At 46.7% G+C, this 19,836-nt stretch overlaps 1 long non-coding RNA gene across 1 annotated transcript; it reads left to right on the plus strand.

The window, feature by feature from the left end:
* Positions 1 to 1,363: 1,363 nt before the first annotated feature.
* Positions 1,364 to 18,751, plus strand: LOC122364599. The gene is made up of 3 exons (XR_006253580.1): positions 1,364 to 1,575; positions 5,412 to 5,495; positions 18,373 to 18,751. It is a non-coding gene; the product is annotated as an uncharacterized LOC122364599 (long non-coding RNA).
* The last annotated feature ends 1,085 nt before the right edge of the window (positions 18,752 to 19,836 follow it).

Below are 19,836 nucleotides of genomic sequence, written 5' to 3' on the forward strand. Positions count from 1 at the left end.
AACACCTACATCATTTGACCCCGATTACTTGTCTAAAGATCGACGCGGGTAGCGTCAGTTATTAGCGTTCCTCAGTGGCTTATGATTGGTCCGTCAACCTCTGCCGCTCACGGCACATCTCTGTTTCCCTACTAAAACCCCGCGGCCGGACGTTGGTTACTGACCCTTGCAGCCCTTCTGTGAGAGACCGTCTTACGCGTTTTCACCTAACGAACCGGTGGACACAATCCTGCTGCCCGGCGACCGCAGTCTCACTGGGCTCATAGACAGGTACCTACTCCGTACTCTCATGCAGTCATGGCACCCGCAAGTGGCGCCTTTGAATCATTGACCGGTGTGACTCGAAGACTCCATGACTGAATCTATCCTACAATTTTATCCGACGCCGTGGAATCCTGTCCTGCAGATGTGTGTTCAAGCGCGTTAGCGTCATGAGTGATACATGCTGCGATCCTTTCCGACGGTGGACTTACCTCACCTCATCCTGGCGGAATTACCCCTTCGCCTCAATCTATCACCTTCGTATTTTGTCACTCACCTTCGGCGGAGTGCTCCCTCGTCCTGTCTCTCTGACTCACCTCTCAGCTTGGGCGTCTTATGGCGTTCTTTGTTCTGATATCTGCCTAACATATTTACTTACTTACTCCGTAACGTGAGACAGTCCAATCCTAGAAGACTTAGACGTATCAGCAGAGTCAAAAACACATGAAAGTGTTGCAACATACCTCCTCTTCGGCTAGCATCCATCCTTAGATCTTTCCTCCTTTTGTAATTCCGGTTTCAATAGCTATCGACCACTTCAGGGTCACTCCTTCTGTATCTCCTTACCTGTCTGACCCGTAGAATCCCTTCAGTCCATGTGCGCACCGCTGCGCGGTACGAATCAATTGTTACCCGCGACCCGAACAAAAAAAAAATCATTGGATAGAGAAATCTGCGCCGCCAAATACTCAGACCATCTACTACTCCTTTCGTCTACACGATGTTTACGCCTATCAGCCGAAACGTTTCTACCGTAGCTTACTATATTCACTCAGTGACGTCATATTTCTAGGAGATTGCCAGTTTCATACTTGTTGATCGGTAGTGACGTCATAAGATCCTGTCGCCTGCGGGTTAGTACATCCTGACCTCTCATCGTTCAACCTTGGAGACGCTAACTTTGATCGGAATTTCAACTCGACTATTCTGAGTGTTGCCTGTGATTTAATGAAGTAATTCTCAGTAGTGCCCAATCATTTGTGATCATGAATATTTTTATGTGGATTGTTGTCTGGCGTCCCTCGCCACGTTGTCGCAAATTTCTCTGGGGACGTAAGTATTTGCATCAAGGGAATTCTAAGGTAGTGCGCCGGATTAGTCTCAATTTGGCATTTCAATTTAAAAACAATCCAACTCATGTGATTTCATGTTATCTTACTGAACCGATTTATGAGAGTCAATTTTATAATGCAGGTTTTATTGACATACTCGACTAGATGATTTATTTAACCTGCAATTCAGTTGCAATTGACAATCGACTTGTGGTGTTCTAATTTAAGGAAGCTCGGTTTACCGATTGCTATGTTGTTGAAGGTATACAAATTTTGGCAAATGTGATATCCAATTATTCGAGTGGGAACATCAGCAATGAGAAATGGTTATATCAAATCAAGCGGGGACTGTGTCCACTTCCAGTCTTGAGGACAGGTTAAACTTTCTGACAATTTTATGCTATGCAACTGGAATTGCGCGGTCGGTTGGCAGGCCGAGTTCACCACAACAAGCTATGCTTAGTGCGAGCTCTGATTTCTCAACTCTGCCCATTCACCCATTCAGACTAAATTAAAAAAAAGGCAAGAGCAGTAACTTTAACAAGCTAATGGGAACCGTCCAATGGAGAATGGTGCTAATTTCAAACTAAATTGATGGCTCGGCAAAGACTGGTGTAATCAATAGTACGCTCATTGCCATTTCTCCAGTGTTAATGGTAATTTGATTTATTTACCTAGTGGGTACTTTTGCTGGCAAACCTGCTATTATAATCTCAGTCAAGGTAGCTGTCCAGGATAGAGGACAATCCGATAGACAGCCCTTCATTGTATCTGTTCCGCCATCTGACAAAGTTTGTCATGTTCAATGATGCCTTATAAATTTCAATTCCAGGATATCCCTTTTAACCCTCTAGTGCCCCCGGTATCATATCTGTAAGTCAATTTGCAGAAAATTCGCGTGCTAATCCTGAAGGCGAAAATTGTTGAAAACCCTGCTGTATCAGAAGTGGTACGTCTTGGCAACCACCTGGTGGCAAAATTTTTAAGTAATGATTTCTCAGTTTCCCACCAGGTGATTTTGAAGAGGGTCAGTTTGTCCTTTGCTGAAAAGCTATTTGAGATGCAAGTGTAAATTTTAGCATTTAAAAACAAAAAATAGTTATTTGGAAAGAAACTTGGTATACTGTGAGACAAATGTCCAGCATTTTTCACAGTACGTTGCAAAACATCGCAGCTATTTCAGGGTCAAAGATATGGACCCCTAATTTGGGGGATACTAGATATGATACAGTGGGCATAGCACTCCAATATTTTCTATGAAATTTTCGCCGCTGCAACATACGGTGTGCCAATACCATAGTTTTCTCACGTGATAAGCATTGCAATGGCCTGTGAGTCATTGAAAATGACGATGGTACAAGATGCATAAATTTGTGAAGTTCGCACCTCTGGCGTCAGATAACTCTATTTCGCTCCAGACTCGATATTTCATAACGATATTCGTACGCTTATGCCGCCTCTCATCCTTGTCAATCACCTAACATCTAGCTGTCCATGAGTGGCCTTACGTGCCTCATACATCTCGACTTTTCTAACGCTCATAGGAATCTGGTTTTCCAACTGTTTGACGATTATAACAGTGAACTTTTTGATCTGCAGGACACTAGCAGACCATATCTTCTAAAACCACGTTAGGAATGACATGCCATCGATGACAAGCTTGTTGATTTCAAGGGACGATCATCCGTGCAAGCATTTATACTCGTGAAACCAAAAATTGAGACTTGACTATGTTTGGGAAAGGAGGATTCAGCGGTCTCTTGCACAATTTCGATATTCCAACAGGGTTTGTGGACGGGCTTATGTCTTGTGGGTCTATGTCTTAGCTGGGCATGACCGAAGACTTGCATTAGCAGCCAGCCAGCATTTTTCATTCATATTGGAGAACGACTCACAATTTGTTTGCGATTCAAATTCCCTCCGTTCATCCCAGTAGTAAGAGATTGAATGTGGAGTGGAAAACTACACCGTCATCGTCAGAGGAAGCTAGCTAAACGGACTCGCCATGAAGACAGACGTCAAGACCGAAGGACGTGGTTCCTTTGATTTACGTATCCAAGAAGTAGGCAACCATGCACTGCTGCCAGGATCCAGCAGGTGCCTGACACCTGGCAAACATTTTTACTGCCAGGTATGTCATTTGTTGTCATATATTGACATATGCCGCCAAGTATGGTAGCTGATTGCCACTGAACAAATAGGATTTATACTAAAACATGGACACTGACCATAAGAATACAAGTTAAAGTGCGGCATTGCGTACGCTCACCTCCATATGAGGTCAATGAACATTGTGCAAGTTCCTGCCGATCGGTACACAGTTACCTGTACCTTTGTTGTCTGACACGTACAACGGTTACTGCACTGGTCACTGGTCAGTGCGCGGCTGTTGTACTGACGCCGATGACATGAGGACCGCACGACCGGTCAAAGTGCTAACTGACGATTCACAGGCTGAGAGTTTCAGTCAGCAGGGATTGTCCGGCTATCGTGAAGATAAACCAACATCGTCTTTGGCATTAATTCCGGTCCGTCGGCAGGCTGTCCAGCATTTTGCATCAGAACTGCTTCACTTCGACCACTTACCGACCAACCGTAATGTCTTCATTTTTGTATCAAGTATTATAATGGACGTTTGAGAAGCATGGCCCACATGTCTGAATTATGAAAAAATGCACAAGTGCAACGCGCTGTATCGTGGAAATTAAAGGAATAGAAGGCACTCGTAAAAAGATGCCTATGATTAGCGTTGTTCCCTTAGTACCGACTGAAAGGGCATTTTGATACAAGTAGGATGCCAATGAAATATTAAGAAAATGTTCTGATAAGTGGCACACAGTAAAGGATTTCTTGTTTGCATTTTACACATTTTAACTGCCGCTTTTATCTCTGAAATTTTTCAAAACATATATCTCCTCATCTATGTCTTCACTTCCTTCTGTGTGGTCTGATACCACTAAAAATAACCAAGTGGCATGCCCAATGTATCATATTTGATACACAAATTATTTCCGAAATTTGAACTGCGAAAAAAAATTTGACTTCAGATTTCGAACAAGGGACCCAAAATGAATCATAGGTCACGAGGTGCTAATTTTAGTAACCGTGGAACTATGTGTGGGCATTAGAGGGTTAAGTGAAACCGCACTGGTCTGAAACTGTTGTGCTAGCATCCAAGGCCAGATATGAGATCAGTTGTGACTTGAGAGGTCATTGATCATTGACATTGAAATTCCATGTTCAATAGATCATGTCAATAGAAAGGGATCAAACAACCTTGGATGTTACTGGGAATAACATGACTCGAATTGATGCATGCTACTGATTTATCATCTGAATTTATTAACTGGCATAATCCACTGACCAGTGAGTACTCAAGGGTCATGCGACCTTGTTTCTTAACTGACACTTAGGCAAAATATATATTTTTTTTAAACAAATTGTTTGGTATCAAGCCGTAATTTGGGTCCATGAGGTGATCTGCCACAACTTCGTAGGTATCATCTTTGCATTCCTCAATTTTAACGTATCCCTCCTAAACTCTGTAAGTATAGTTGTCAGTGGCTTTTCACGCCGCGCATGACATGAGATTGAATGTCATCCTAGCTTGGGGTGGCAATGACCTTTGCCATTTTTGTTGCACATGTTTGTTAGGGAATGACACTAGAAATGTGACTGGGGTGGGTGTAATTTCCTCACAAGTCCCTGGTGCTGCTCAATTGAATCTAACGCCATCCGACTCAGTCATGGTGACTTTTAAGTCTTTCAATTTCTAAGTTTTAGTGATGCGCGCTCAATCATAACACAATTAGTCTCCCCATTCCTGTTTTAGCCTATAATTGTCTGCTAATCTGATGTTAACCTGACTCGCGATGTAGAGTTTGGTTTCGACTGACAAAGGTAACCAGTTTCTCCCAGAATTAGGCCGTAGAGTTGTTCACCAAGATTTACTAAATTTTGATCATATGTGACTGCTGTCTATTTCTCCCCCTTTTGCCACCTGCAAATTTGTCCGTCTTTTCTACTGAGGTCATCGTGGGTCAATCGTTGAAAGAAGGGTTCGTCCAGCTGTCTTAACAGATAATTTCTTTCTCTCAGCAGGTCCATATTGGTGCATTGTTCACGGTTCCGCTGAGCTGAGGGCTTGCTGGGCCAGCGCTCTCCAATCCGACGGGACTGGATGTGAGATCTACTGCCCACGCCCTTGGCTTCCTCTGGTCTACATTAGCAATTCACACTTTGCCTACTGATTTGCAATGAAGTATCATACCCTACTCGGATGTTTACGATAAATTAAGTGTAATTTCAATGCAATGATCACTAAATGTTATTTAGATCATTTGAGAATGTGCCCTGTGATCAAAAGCTATCTTGTTTGATTCCCTCATATGTTAGATGTTGAAACGAAGTTGAAACTCAGACCTTTGGTTTGTTATTGCTCTGAGTCCTTTAAACAAAAGATATTTCATCGAATCTATACGATATCTGTAATTTAAGCCAACGCAGAGAGTTAGGTGATAACCATTTTTAAATGCTTGTAATTATGAGCTTAGTGGTGACATGACCTTGTTCCACACCTGACCGGTGACCATTCTGACTCACCGACGCTTTTGGCGCCGCCTAGTGGATGTAGTTGTAGGTTACACGGGCTAGGTGGCAGTAGAGTGCCACGTATCTAATTCGTACCAAAAGCTTTCATTTATGGGGTCGATCTTTGTAAAGACTGAATTAAAACGTTTTGCTTCGACATCCTCCTCCCTCTTTCTCTCTCTCTCTCTCTCTCTCTCTCTCTCTCTCTCTCTCTCTCTCTCTCTCTCTCTCTCTCTCTCTCTCTCTCTCTCTCTCTCTCTCGCTCACTCACTCTCTCGCTTACTCACTCTCTCGCTCACTCACCTTCTCGCTTACTCACTCTCTCGCTCACTCACCTTCTCGCTCTCGCTCTCTCTCTCTCTCTCTCTCTCTCTCTCTCTCTCTCTCTCTCTCGCTCACTCTCTCTCTCTCTCTCTCTCTCTCTCTCTCTCTCTCTCTCTCTCTCTCTCTCTCTCTCTCTCTCACTATGATCATTCACATTCGCCCTCTCACTCACCCACTCATTTCAGTCAGTCACACGCAATTGCGTGCCGACACGAGGGACCTCTTGCGGCAGTTTAGGGAACCAGCTTGGTCTATTTCACGCTAGGCGGCACTGCTAGTACTGTCAGCTGCATCTGAGCGCTGTCGGAGTTTGTGCCGAGGGCAATGGATCTTGTAGGTGGCGCTAGTGGTGCTACCGTTGGTGCGTCAATTGACCTGTTAATTGTTTAAGGTCATGTTTAAGGTCAAGGTCATACATTTTTCATTTCGCGCGGACTACAATCGCTCAGTTTAGAGAAAAGCTCACAGGTCCAACATCAGCTAATTAGGGTCTGCATCTCGTTCAGTAAGGTGGCCTGGGGACAATCTGACCTGAATAGAACAAATTCTTTATTCTACATGAAGGACATGAGCTGCGGTAATTTCTCGCTTCCCTCCGTAACCAACTCTAGGCGTGTGCAAGCAGGGTGACATTTTTGACATAATCACGTCACATTGAACGGTAACTCGCTTGATGTTTATGATCCATTGTCTCAAATGATGCATCAATTTAGCAACCGTATCATTTCCACGTTATTCTTTGATATACCTCGAAGGGGGAGCTGGCATCAATATCCGTTAGGTACTGATAATGCTAGGAGAGAAAGGGGGATTGATTGACAGGTTACGAACAGCGATAAATTTATAACGATTGAAAAGGTGATTCAGATTTGTATCGGTTATATGAACGCGAATCACGAAACGACTCAATGCTGATTTAATAACAACCCGGAAGGCGATTCAGACCCCCAGCGTTCTTGTTCTGGCGCTGAGCTGCCGAAGGAGCAGAATAATGTTTGATGTTTATGTTTACTCTCCTTATCCGAATGTAACTGAACACGTCACGACTTCTTGGGCCGCCTTCGTATCAAACCTTATCCAAATGGTGAATCTGTCCCAGGAATGTGGCGATCCTACGCTGACCGTCGATTTATCTCGAATAGCACTTGTAAGAATTGAGAATCGATTGACAGACTTGGAATTAACACTAGATTGACAATGGATTGATACGCTGGCCTACCGAGTTCAAACTAGTTAGATTATGAAACAGCTTATGCTGACCTGCTAGCTTCAAAAAAAAATGTATCTGTGATGGTCGCGTCGTGAGGGGTGATCATTGCATTTCCGTTGATTGATGATCAGACGGCCGTGGCGTAGTCTCATTTAACTCCGGTGAACCTGTGGTGTGAGGCCGGCGTGAGGCCGTGTGATCGACGATGACGACTCAATGATAATTACGTTAGCGGTCTCTGTGAATCCGAATCAGCAACATATCTGGAGTAACCCTCCCTTCTTTTTTTTCCAGACAGATTGTTAAATTTTCACGCTATATTTACAAACGGGCGATACAGCAGTGGTCAAGCTCAAGTCCTAAACGGTGCACTGCGATCGAGATAGTCAACTCGCCATTCTCGATACAAACTTAGCCTTAAACCTAATCCTAGCTCCCTCACCGCAAAAAAAAAGATTAATTACAACCATCGCCAATTGAACTGTCATGACGTCATCTGACGTAGTTTGACGCGTCAATGGTGACCAGCGCCCAAAAAAATGATACCACCTGACCTGTTCCCCTCCCCTCGAATCCCACACCCCACTGCGGCCGGACCGCGCGCGTGATGGCCGACAGATAGTGCCACCCCAATACCAATGTAATGGTGAGCCATTAGCCTACACTGACCATTACTAACCCGCCCCGGCTGTCCCTCTAACCCCTCTGTCTATCCCATAGACAAGGCCGGACCAGTCAGGCCCATTAGCCCCTCCCCGCCTTTACGAACAGACGCACCACTGCCGCGCTGCTCGGTCGGGAGCGGAATGTAGCGACCCTCTGCCCTCCCTTACAAACAGGTCGTACCGCGGCCTGCCCGGCCGGGACGCAATATGGAGCGCACGAGACCATCCTACCGCCCTCCCCTACACGGTGTTAACCCATTACCCTCCTAATGGTGGCTCAAGTTAGACCTCAGGGAGTGGCATTTGTAATCCAGATCAGAGACATCCGATGGGTAAATGGGAGGTGAATTGTCCATGACGGGGAGGCAGTCTTGATGAGGCGGACAGATGAGATGACTCACTTGACAGTTTGATGATGATTGACACGTCGAATCTCCGTCGCGGCAGCAGAGTCCCTCCGCTCCGGCAGGGGTGGGGTCGGCCAGCCTCAGACCGAGACGTGCCGGCCGACCCGCCGTCCAGATGAGCTCTCCTCCTCGTGGTCTGTCACCCGTGGTCTGATACCGTAGTCTGTTCCCCTCTCTCCTTCTGCATTGAGTTTTGTTCTCCCGTGATTTCCGGGCCGGAGGTTCCGGGCGTCGCCGGGCCTCGCTGACCGGGGCAGAAAATTGGCGACATCCCGTCTCGCATCCGGAGTCGAGACCGTCGCCCTCCTCCTCCATTCCGCCGGAACGTGACGTCATCCTCACTTGCTCGGCTCATCCGTCTCAGCTGTCTCCTGCCGGATGACGTTTTCACACTCGATTTTCGCCGGATGTCGGTCCCTGCCTGTGCCGGACGGCTGACCGCAACGACATCCTCCCACCTTCCTGTCAGCTGCGTCGGCAGGATGTGCGTGGCGCCAGGCGTCGGGAGGCTGGTCCAGCACCGGCAGCAGGTGTTTCCGGCTGCGTTGCGTTTGTCGGCGGCCACTGCGCCGGCCCGGATGGGTGTGTTTGTACTCCACCCTTCGGCGAGCCTTTGATCTTCGCTTAATGGTGACCGGCCGACGAGTCGGGGATCGTTTGGTCGACCCCCTCCCCACGCCGGCTCAGCGCCGCGGCAGACAGTGCGATCGTCCATCGTCCTTACGTATAGAGTGTGAGAGATGTCCTTTTTGATGTACGGAAAAAAATGTTACAGCTTCCAGCTGTTACATTTTCAGGCTTCTTCTTTTAATTGTGCCCCCACAATTAAGGGTGGGCTTGTTCTGCATGGTAGTCGGCTGGCCTTCTTCATCTGCCTTGGCTAGGACGTTGAGGTCCTCTGCCTCCCTGCGATGCGAGGGTGCTGTTTCTGGACTCCATGGGTAACGCCTCCTCGATCCTCCGACAGCTGGTTATGGTGTAGCCATCCCCCCGAGGTCAGTTCCCTTGCCACCATTTGCCCTAACCTAGCTTACACCCTAACCATCCCATAAGTGACACTTCCCCCTTTCGGTATTCCATTCCCCGAGTTAGTTACAGTAGGTCATGTCCTAATCGTCTTCCCCCCCAACATTCGTAAGGTGGTTGCTTGACAAGCCGAGTAACCAGTAAGTACAACACCTCTGTTTTAAGTACTACGCACCATCAGATATCTACCCCTACATTAAACCTAATGACACACTGCGCGCATATTGTCACATCGGTACATACGTCGCTCCATGTTGGTACGACGGCCCGTGGTGGCTCCCTAGTAGCCACTTGGACGAGAGGTCTTGGGCCTTCCCACCGATCGCCGCCTGGCGTGACCCCCTTGGTTGCTCGTATCCAGGCCGGGGTCGGTCGTCGTAGTCGTGTAGTCCGCTTTGTTGGCGTCAGGGCATCGGGCGCTTTTAGAGCAACGCCTCTGCCAACGCCTTGGTCGATCTGGTTCCCTCCATGGTTGGGTGCTGTTGTCGTGAAGTCCGGTTTGTTGGCGCCAGGGCATTGGGCGTCTTTGAGCAACGCCTCTGCCAACGCCCTGGTCGATCTGGCTCTGCCAGGGTTGGGCGCTGTTGTCGTGAAGTCCGGTGGCGGTAACCCGCGAGGGTGCTCTGGAGCTGCACGTCTCAACGCCACAGTGGTAACGTTGCTTGCTCTGGTACCTGGAACAAAAGAGAAGGGGGAGGGTGCTTCTTGGGTCGAAGGGGGGGAGAAGGAAAGTATTTGGCGGTTGGACATGACCCTTGGAGTGGTTAGGATGGGGTTGGGATGGTTGTTGAGCAGGATTGGTGTTACTGGGGTTTGTTGTTCGGCCTCCATGGAGCACATCAACTCTCCGTACCTCCCCTTGGTGACCATGCCTTTGTTTCTGTAATGCAGTTATCTGGGTGGCCTGTTTTCTGTTTCACCAGCTGCTCCGTGCGTCCCCGACAGCTCGATTCATTCATCTGCCCCGCATGCCTCGAACTTCTGGTTTCCATGAATTCCTTTCGGTGTTAGTGCGACTTATACCGGTCTTCGAATTGGTTTGTTGCAGGTCAGCTCAACACGATGTTCGATGGTTCAATGACACCAAGTCCTCAACTTCATGAAGGCGCTCTTGATGTTCATCGATGTGTATTGCAGCTGTTTCTTCTGATCCAAGTCGAGCGTCTTGGTATCCAGAATCTTCGGATCCGTACTTCCTTCATCCCTTTTTCCCGCTTAGCCAGACATCTGAGTGTTTTGTTCGCTGACACCACGACTTCTTGACTTCTTTGCAGTTGGTGGTCTTGATATTTGGTCTTCGACGTCTCCTCCTTGGGTGGTGGGGAGTTTAGGTAAGTCTTCTGCTGGTGGGTGACTTTTTTCCACGGCTTGTCTTGACTCAGGCTGATGGCCCCGCTGGCCGGCTGGATTTTCTCTCGAGGCTCGGTTGGATATTCCTTCGTTACTGCTTGGTCGACTTCTCCACTTCTCGGAGTGATGTTTCCTCCTGGAATAATCCATCTTGGTCTCTCCTTCTCCGACACCGGTTAGGTAGAGGCCGCCGCTTTCTTTTAGAGTGTCGCCTCCTTCCGTTCTCCAGGATGATTTTGTTGGCTACAGAGATTCAAAGCTTTCTTTTGACCGCTCGACGATGATGCTGTTTTTTTTTTTCGGACGAAACTAACTCCGATGATGGCGTCACGGTGAAATTCGGCGTGTGGGGAGGCGTCATGTCTTCTTCTGTACTCCTAACTGGAATTTTACTGCTGTTTCTCAGGTAACCGGTTATCGCATGACCTGAGGCGGACCGAAGAGCCACGTCCGCGACTTGGGAGGCTTGCTGTTGATGATGTCTGACGAGTGACGCAAAAATCAGTGCTGGTTTCCTTTGGACCTCCTTTCGACGAGAACACTTTATACGTCGGTCCATGTCTCATGATGTTGATGTTGTAGCGAGGTGGTGGGCTTTCGTGACCAGGTTAGCTGTTTTCTTCTCAGGCTGTCTTCGATCATCTCTGATTGAGATTCCCGTAGATCCTGGTGTTGTTTCCTGTGGAAGTTGAAGGAAAGTTGCGTCCATTCGTCACGCTGATCCCCATGCGAACGATGATGTCAGTTTCCCTGATGCTGTTGATCTCTCGGGAGGCATTCGAAAGCTCGGTGCCGCGGGTGGTGGTAATTGTAGCACATATTCAGAGTAAGTCCCTCTCTCGCCTGGCTTGGTTGTCGTATTTGTTGAACCCCTGCGGTCTTGAGGTCCGGTACGTCGCCATTCCTGTCCGATTACTTGGCTTTGCTCTGATCGACTTGCTCTTGGCACGTAGACTTCTCCCCTTTACCGTACTCAACGCCAGGTCAGTTTTTGTTGTGGAGTTTGGAACCGCAAGATTAGCGTAGCATGGCTGGTGTGTTTCCTCCCGCTCCTCTTGATCTCCCCCTCAGATTTTCCCGTTGCTCGCTGGAGGCAGGCTTTGCTCTTCGCGTTCCAGTCGTCCCGACGGCGCAGGCTTCTTCTCAGGTTCCTCCTCCCGCGTTTGGAAAAACTGCCACGATCTTTCCGACTACTTGTTGCTGCGGATTCGGGAACCTTCTTGTGTAGCAGCTCAGGACCTCCCCTTCCCGGTGGCTGGCTCCCACTGCTTCTTCTTCATCTGCCATTTCACTTTATTGTCAAATGTCTTGCATTTCCTGCACTCTTGATCTTGATCTTGTTGTGATCTGGGCTAAACCAGTAACATATGCTTGCGCATGTACGAGTTGGATCCTTGTGATCAGATTGCTGCTCCTCTCGAACCTCTAGATGTTATCTTGTCTTTGTTTCTTCGTAGTGCAGTGTCTCCTCTAATCTCCTTTACCGTCGATCTTGTTTCTTTCTGGGCGGCTTCTCGATAGGTGCGACTCTGCTGATTGCATGTTGCATTTTGTGACTGCAGTTCCCTTTGAATAACTGGGTTCAAATTTGTCCCTTTGATCGCAAACTTCTTGAGATGTCATGATGGTTCTTCATCTTCTTCAGTCTTCTTTCTCCCCTTCCTGGCTCGGTTAGGTGAAGCACTGTTGATTGTAGGTTCCGTGCAACATAACTGAAACGCATCTGAACAGCTGGGTACGATTCTTCATTCTTGATTATCAATGCCTGGAACGCAACGTCAATGCTTTTCTTAATTTTACCCGTCTTAGATTTCGCTTTCCTTGATTTGGATTTTGTGCAACATTGCTGAGTCCATGTTGCTGTTGCATGCAATAGAACTGCAACGCCACCGTACGACTGGATCCGTCTTTCCTTCTTGCCCGCAGATTTCTTGGACCCAACGCCAATACTTCTTTTTACTTCTCCGGTCTTCGGTCTCGTTCTTCTGGATTTGGATTTGTGCAACATTGCTGGTTCCGTGTTGCATGCAACCGCATTGCAATGTCTCTGAACAGCTGGACCTGCTTCTGTCTCCTTGACCACTAACTCCGTAATTGTTAATGTTCCTCCTTAAATTTTCAAGTTTTGACCTCGTTCTTCTGGGTTTGGATATGCGTAGCTTCACTGATTGCATGCAGCAGAACTGCAACCTTTCTCGATAGCCGGATTCAATTGTGTCCTCTTAACCTCAACCTTCTTGGATGTTATGAAGTATTTTTTTTTTTGAATTTCTTCTGTCTTCGGTCCTGTTTTCTGGCTTCGGGTATGTGCCACATTGCTAAATTGTGTTGCATGCAACGGAACTTGCAACGCCTCGAAACAGCTGAAGTACTTTCGGACATCTTGACTATCACCTCCTTGAATAGTGTTCTTGAATGTAGCATGGTATCCTCCTTGATTTCTAGCGTTTGGTTTCGTTCTTCTTGGTCCTTGTATGTGCAACATGGCTGATTTTCATGTTGTGTGCAACCGGATTGCAACTTCTCTGTACTGTTGGGTTATATCCTGTGTTCATAGCCATGACCCCAGTTGATACGTGGTTCTTCTCCGTAGCTCCTCCGGTCTTCGATCCTGTTTTTCTCGGGCTCGGGTATGTGCAACTCGGCTGATTGTATGTTGCATGCAACTGAGCTGCAACTCCTCTGGGCTGTTGATGACATCCTGTTTTCATAGCCAGTGGATACAACGTGTCTCTTCTCCGTAGCTCCTCCAGTTCGTCGATCGTATTTTTCTTCTTGGGCTCTGGTATGAGCAACTCTGCTGATTGCATGTTGCATGCAACTGGACTGCAACTCCTCTTCCTCCTCTGGGCTGTTTGATGATGTCCTGTCCTGTCAGTGAGTACAACCTGTTTCTTCTCTATTGCTCGTTCAGTCTTCGGTCTTGATTTTTTCTTGGGTTCGGGTATGTGCAACTCTGCTGATTGCATGTTGCATGCAACTGGGCTGCAACTCCTCTGGGCTGTTGATGGCATCCTGGTTTCATAGCCAGTGGATACAACGTGTCTCTTCTCCGCAGCTCCTCCAGTCGTCGATCTTATTTTCTTCTTGGGCTCTGGTATGCGCAACTCTGCTGATTGCATGTTGCATGCAACTGGACTGCAACTCCTCTGGACTGTAACTCCTCAGGACTGCTGGATTATATCCCGTCTTCATAGCTAGTGGATACAACGGGTTTGCTCTCCATAGCTCCTCCAGTCTTCGAACTTGAATTTTTTTCTTTGGGTTCGGGTATGTGCAACTCTGCTGATTTCATGTTGCATGCAACAAAGCCATTGCCCCACGTTGGGCGCCACGAATGTGATGAGTGCCCCCAGGGGGTCCGGAAGCGGTGGGGAGTATGTTTTCAAAAAAAAATATTGTTTAATAAAATTTCTTTCATCGGGGGTGTTTTTCTTTCCGAGATGGTTGCCGACCTGCGCCGTGCTCTGGAACAACCTCAGGTGAGTGTTTTCGACTGGTAGATCCTCAAATGGTTGATTAACGAGTTGATTTTCTTGCTGTTTGACTTCTCTCTTGTTCAAACGCAATTGCACACCCATTTTCAATTGATGATCGGTCCGTTGGTTTCAAGCTGACCGATTCCTTTCCGCCACCGTTCCTTGCGCCTGGGGCTCGTCACAAACAATATTTATAATGAGGCTGGCTTGTCGCTTGTCAACATATAGTCTTCACTGCCTAGGATGGTATCTGTCTCATAAGGAATTTAGGACACGGAAGTCTCCCCAAAGTATATAATTTTGATGCCTCCCTTGAGGACATAACCTGAAGCCACCATCTAATACCTGATAGCTGCCCACCATTTTCTCTCCCTTTCTTATGCCTATCATCCCAAAGATAATCGAGTCCATCCCCATTTAATGTCGCCCTCAATGCTGAGATTAGATCTCCCGCTGGTCCTTACACTATATGACGCATACCTCAATCTCCCTCAGACTCACTCTCTTTGTCATACCTCTCTCATCCCACTACAATAAATTTGATCCCGCGTCGACCTCTCAGTCCCTCCCAGCAATTGTTCTAACTCCCTCCAGCGGTACATATCAGGGACAATAAACGCAATTTGTTCAATAGACTCCGTGGTTAGTGTAAGTTTCATCTAAGCTTACTCTTACCTCCCAACGACTTATCGCGCCCTATTCCAACATTGGAATCGTGTGTGCTCTTCCTAGCACCTCTTGGGCTCCCTGGCCCAATATCCTTGAACACCTACATCACCTGACCCTGATTACTTGTCTAAAGGTGCAACGCAGGTAGCGATTACATTATTAGCGTTCGTCGATGGATGTGATTGGTTCAATCAATCTCTGCCGGCCCACTCTCTTCGAACACCTACATCATTTGACCCCGATTACTTGTCTAAAGATCGACGCGGGTAGCGTCAGTTATTAGCGTTCCTCAGTGGCTTATGATTGGTCCGTCAACCTCTGCCGCTCACGGCACATCTCTGTTTCCCTACTAAAACCCCGCGGCCGGACGTTGGTTACTGACCCTTGCAGCCCTTCTGTGAGAGACCGTCTTACGCGTTTTCACCTAACGAACCGGTGGACACAATCCTGCTGCCCGGCGACCGCAGTCTCACTGGGCTCATAGACAGGTACCTACTCCGTACTCTCATGCAGTCATGGCACCCGCAAGTGGCGCCTTTGAATCATTGACCGGTGTGACTCGAAGACTCCATGACTGAATCTATCCTACAATTTTATCCGACGCCGTGGAATCCTGTCCTGCAGATGTGTGTTCAAGCGCGTTAGCGTCATGAGTGATACATGCTGCGATCCTTTCCGACGGTGGACTTACCTCACCTCATCCTGGCGGAATTACCCCTTCGCCTCAATCTATCACCTTCGTATTTTGTCACTCACCTTCGGCGGAGTGCTCCCTCGTCCTGTCTCTCTGACTCACCTCTCAGCTTGGGCGTCTTATGGCGTTCTTTGTTCTGATATCTGCCTAACATATTTACTTACTTACTCCGTAACGTGAGACAGTCCAATCCTAGAAGACTTAGACGTATCAGCAGAGTCAAAAACACATGAAAGTGTTGCAACATACCTCCTCTTCGGCTAGCATCCATCCTTAGATCTTTCCTCCTTTTGTAATTCCGGTTTCAATAGCTATCGACCACTTCAGGGTCACTCCTTCTGTATCTCCTTACCTGTCTGACCCGTAGAATCCCTTCAGTCCATGTGCGCACCGCTGCGCGGTACGAATCAATTGTTACCCGCGACCCGAACAAAAAAAAAATCATTGGATAGAGAAATCTGCGCCGCCAAATACTCAGACCATCTACTACTCCTTTCGTCTACACGATGTTTACGCCTATCAGCCGAAACGTTTCTACCGTAGCTTACTATATTCACTCAGTGACGTCATATTTCTAGGAGATTGCCAGTTTCATACTTGTTGATCGGTAGTGACGTCATAAGATCCTGTCGCCTGCGGGTTAGTACATCCTGACCTCTCATCGTTCAACCTTGGAGACGCTAACTTTGATCGGAATTTCAACTCGACTATTCTGAGTGTTGCCTGTGATTTAATGAAGTAATTCTCAGTAGTGCCCAATCATTTGTGATCATGAATATTTTTATGTGGATTGTTGTCTGGCGTCCCTCGCCACGTTGTCGCAAATTTCTCTGGGGACGTAAGTATTTGCATCAAGGGAATTCTAAGGTAGTGCGCCGGATTAGTCTCAATTTGGCATTTCAATTTAAAAACAATCCAACTCATGTGATTTCATGTTATCTTACTGAACCGATTTATGAGAGTCAATTTTATAATGCAGGTTTTATTGACATACTCGACTAGATGATTTATTTAACTTGCAATTCAGTTGCAATTGACAATCGACTTGTGGTGTTCTAATTTAAGGAAGCTCGGTTTACCGATTGCTATGTTGTTGAAGGTATACAAATTTTGGCAAATGTGATATCCAATTATTCGAGTGGGAACATCAGCAATGAGAAATGGTTATATCAAATCAAGCGGGGACTGTGTCCACTTCCAGTCTTGAGGACAGGTTAAACTTTCTGACAATTTTATGCTATGCAACTGGAATTGCGCGGTCGGTTGGCAGGCCGAGTTCACCACAACAAGCTATGCTTAGTGCGAGCTCTGATTTCTCAACTCTGCCCATTCACCCATTCAGACTAAATTAAAAAAAAGGCAAGAGCAGTAACTTTAACAAGCTAATGGGAACCGTCCAATGGAGAATGGTGCTAATTTCAAACTAAATTGATGGCTCGGCAAAGACTGGTGTAATCAATAGTACGCTCATTGCCATTTCTCCAGTGTTAATGGTAATTTGATTTATTTACCTAGTGGGTACTTTTGCTGGCAAACCTGCTATTATAATCTCAGTCAAGGTAGCTGTCCAGGATAGAGGACAATCCGATAGACAGCCCTTCATTGTATCTGTTCCGCCATCTGACAAAGTTTGTCATGTTCAATGATGCCTTATAAATTTCAATTCCAGGATATCCCTTTTAAGTGAAACCGCACTGGTCTGAAACTGTTGTGCTAGCATCCAAGGCCAGATATGAGATCAGTTGTGACTTGAGAGGTCATTGATCATTGACATTGAAATTCCATGTTCAATAGATCATGTCAATAGAAAGGGATCAAACAACCTTGGATGTTACTGGGAATAACATGACTCGAATTGATGCATGCTACTGATTTATCATCTGAATTTATTAACTGGCATAATCCACTGACCAGTGAGTACTCAAGGGTCATGCGACCTTGTTTCTTAACTGACACTTAGGCAAAATATATTTTTTTTTTAAACAAATTGTTTGGTATCAAGCCGTAATTTGGGTCCATGAGGTGATCTGCCACAACTTCGTAGGTATCATCTTTGCATTCCTCAATTTTAACGTATCCCTCCTAAACTCTGTAAGTATAGTTGTCAGTGGCTTTTCACGCCGCGCATGACATGAGATTGAATGTCATCCTAGCTTGGGGTGGCAATGACCTTTGCCATTTTTGTTGCACATGTTTGTTAGGGAATGACACTAGAAATGTGACTGGGGTGGGTGTAATTTCCTCACAAGTCCCTGGTGCTGCTCAATTGAATCTAACGCCATCCGACTCAGTCATGGTGACTTTTAAGTCTTTCAATTTCTAAGTTTTAGTGATGCGCGCTCAATCATAACACAATTAGTCTCCCCATTCCTGTTTTAGCCTATAATTGTCTGCTAATCTGATGTTAACCTGACTCGCGATGTAGAGTTTGGTTTCGACTGACAAAGGTAACCAGTTTCTCCCAGAATTAGGCCGTAGAGTTGTTCACCAAGATTTACTAAATTTTGATCATATGTGACTGCTGTCTATTTCTCCCCCTTTTGCCACCTGCAAATTTGTCCGTCTTTTCTACTGAGGTCATCGTGGGTCAATCGTTGAAAGAAGGGTTCGTCCAGCTGTCTTAACAGATAATTTCTTTCTCTCAGCAGGTCCATATTGGTGCATTGTTCACGGTTCCGCTGAGCTGAGGGCTTGCTGGGCCAGCGCTCTCCAATCCGACGGGACTGGATGTGAGATCTACTGCCCACGCCCTTGGCTTCCTCTGGTCTACATTAGCAATTCACACTTTGCCTACTGATTTGCAATGAAGTATCATACCCTACTCGGATGTTTACGATAAATTAAGTGTAATTTCAATGCAATGATCACTAAATGTTATTTAGATCATTTGAGAATGTGCCCTGTGATCAAAAGCTATCTTGTTTGATTCCCTCATATGTTAGATGTTGAAACGAAGTTGAAACTCAGACCTTTGGTTTGTTATTGCTCTGAGTCCTTTAAACAAAAGATATTTCATCGAATCTATACGATATCTGTAATTTAAGCCAACGCAGAGAGTTAGGTGATAACCATTTTTAAATGCTTGTAATTATGAGCTTAGTGGTGACATGACCTTGTTCCACACCTGACCGGTGACCATTCTGACTCACCGACGCTTTTGGCGCCGCCTAGTGGATGTAGTTGTAGGTTACACGGGCTAGGTGGCAGTAGAGTGCCACGTATCTAATTCGTACCAAAAGCTTTCATTTATGGGGTCGATCTTTGTAAAGACTGAATTAAACGTTTTGCTTCGACATCCTCCTCCCTCTTTCTCTCTCTCTCTCTCTCTCTCTCTCTCTCTCTCTCTCTCTCTCTCTCTCTCTCTCTCTCTCTCTCTCTCTCTCTCTCTCTCTCTCTCTCTCTCTCTCTCTCTCTCGCTCACTCACTCTCTCGCTTACTCACTCTCTCGCTCACTCACCTTCTCGCTTACTCACTCTCTCGCTCACTCACCTTCTCGCTCTCGCTCTCTCTCTCTCTCTCTCTCTCTCTCTCTCTCTCTCTCTCTCTCTCTCTCTCTCTCTCTCTCTCTCTCTCTCTCTCTCTCTCTCGCTCACTCTCTCTCTCTCTCTCTCTCTCTCTCTCTCTCTCTCTCTCTCTCTCTCTCTCTCTCTCTCTCACTATGATCATTCACATTCGCCCTCTCACTCACCCACTCATTTCAGTCAGTCACACGCAATTGCGTGCCGACACGAGGGACCTCTTGCGGCAGTTTAGGGAACCAGCTTGGTCTATTTCACGCTAGGCGGCACTGCTAGTACTGTCAGCTGCATCTGAGCGCTGTCGGAGTTTGTGCCGAGGGCAATGGATCTTGTAGGTGGCGCTAGTGGTGCTACCGTTGGTGCGTCAATTGACCTGTTAATTGTTTAAGGTCATGTTTAAGGTCAAGGTCATACATTTTTCATTTCGCGCGGACTACAATCGCTCAGTTTAGAGAAAAGCTCACAGGTCCAACATCAGCTAATTAGGGTCTGCATCTCGTTCAGTAAGGTGGCCTGGGGACAATCTGACCTGAATAGAACAAATTCTTTATTCTACATGAAGGACATGAGCTGCGGTAATTTCTCGCTTCC

Source organism: Amphibalanus amphitrite, unplaced genomic scaffold (genome assembly GCF_019059575.1).
Source record: "Amphibalanus amphitrite isolate SeventyFive unplaced genomic scaffold, NRLGWU_Aamphi_draft 000685F_arrow, whole genome shotgun sequence".
In the NCBI taxonomy this organism is placed as follows: domain Eukaryota; kingdom Metazoa; phylum Arthropoda; class Thecostraca; order Balanomorpha; family Balanidae; genus Amphibalanus; species Amphibalanus amphitrite.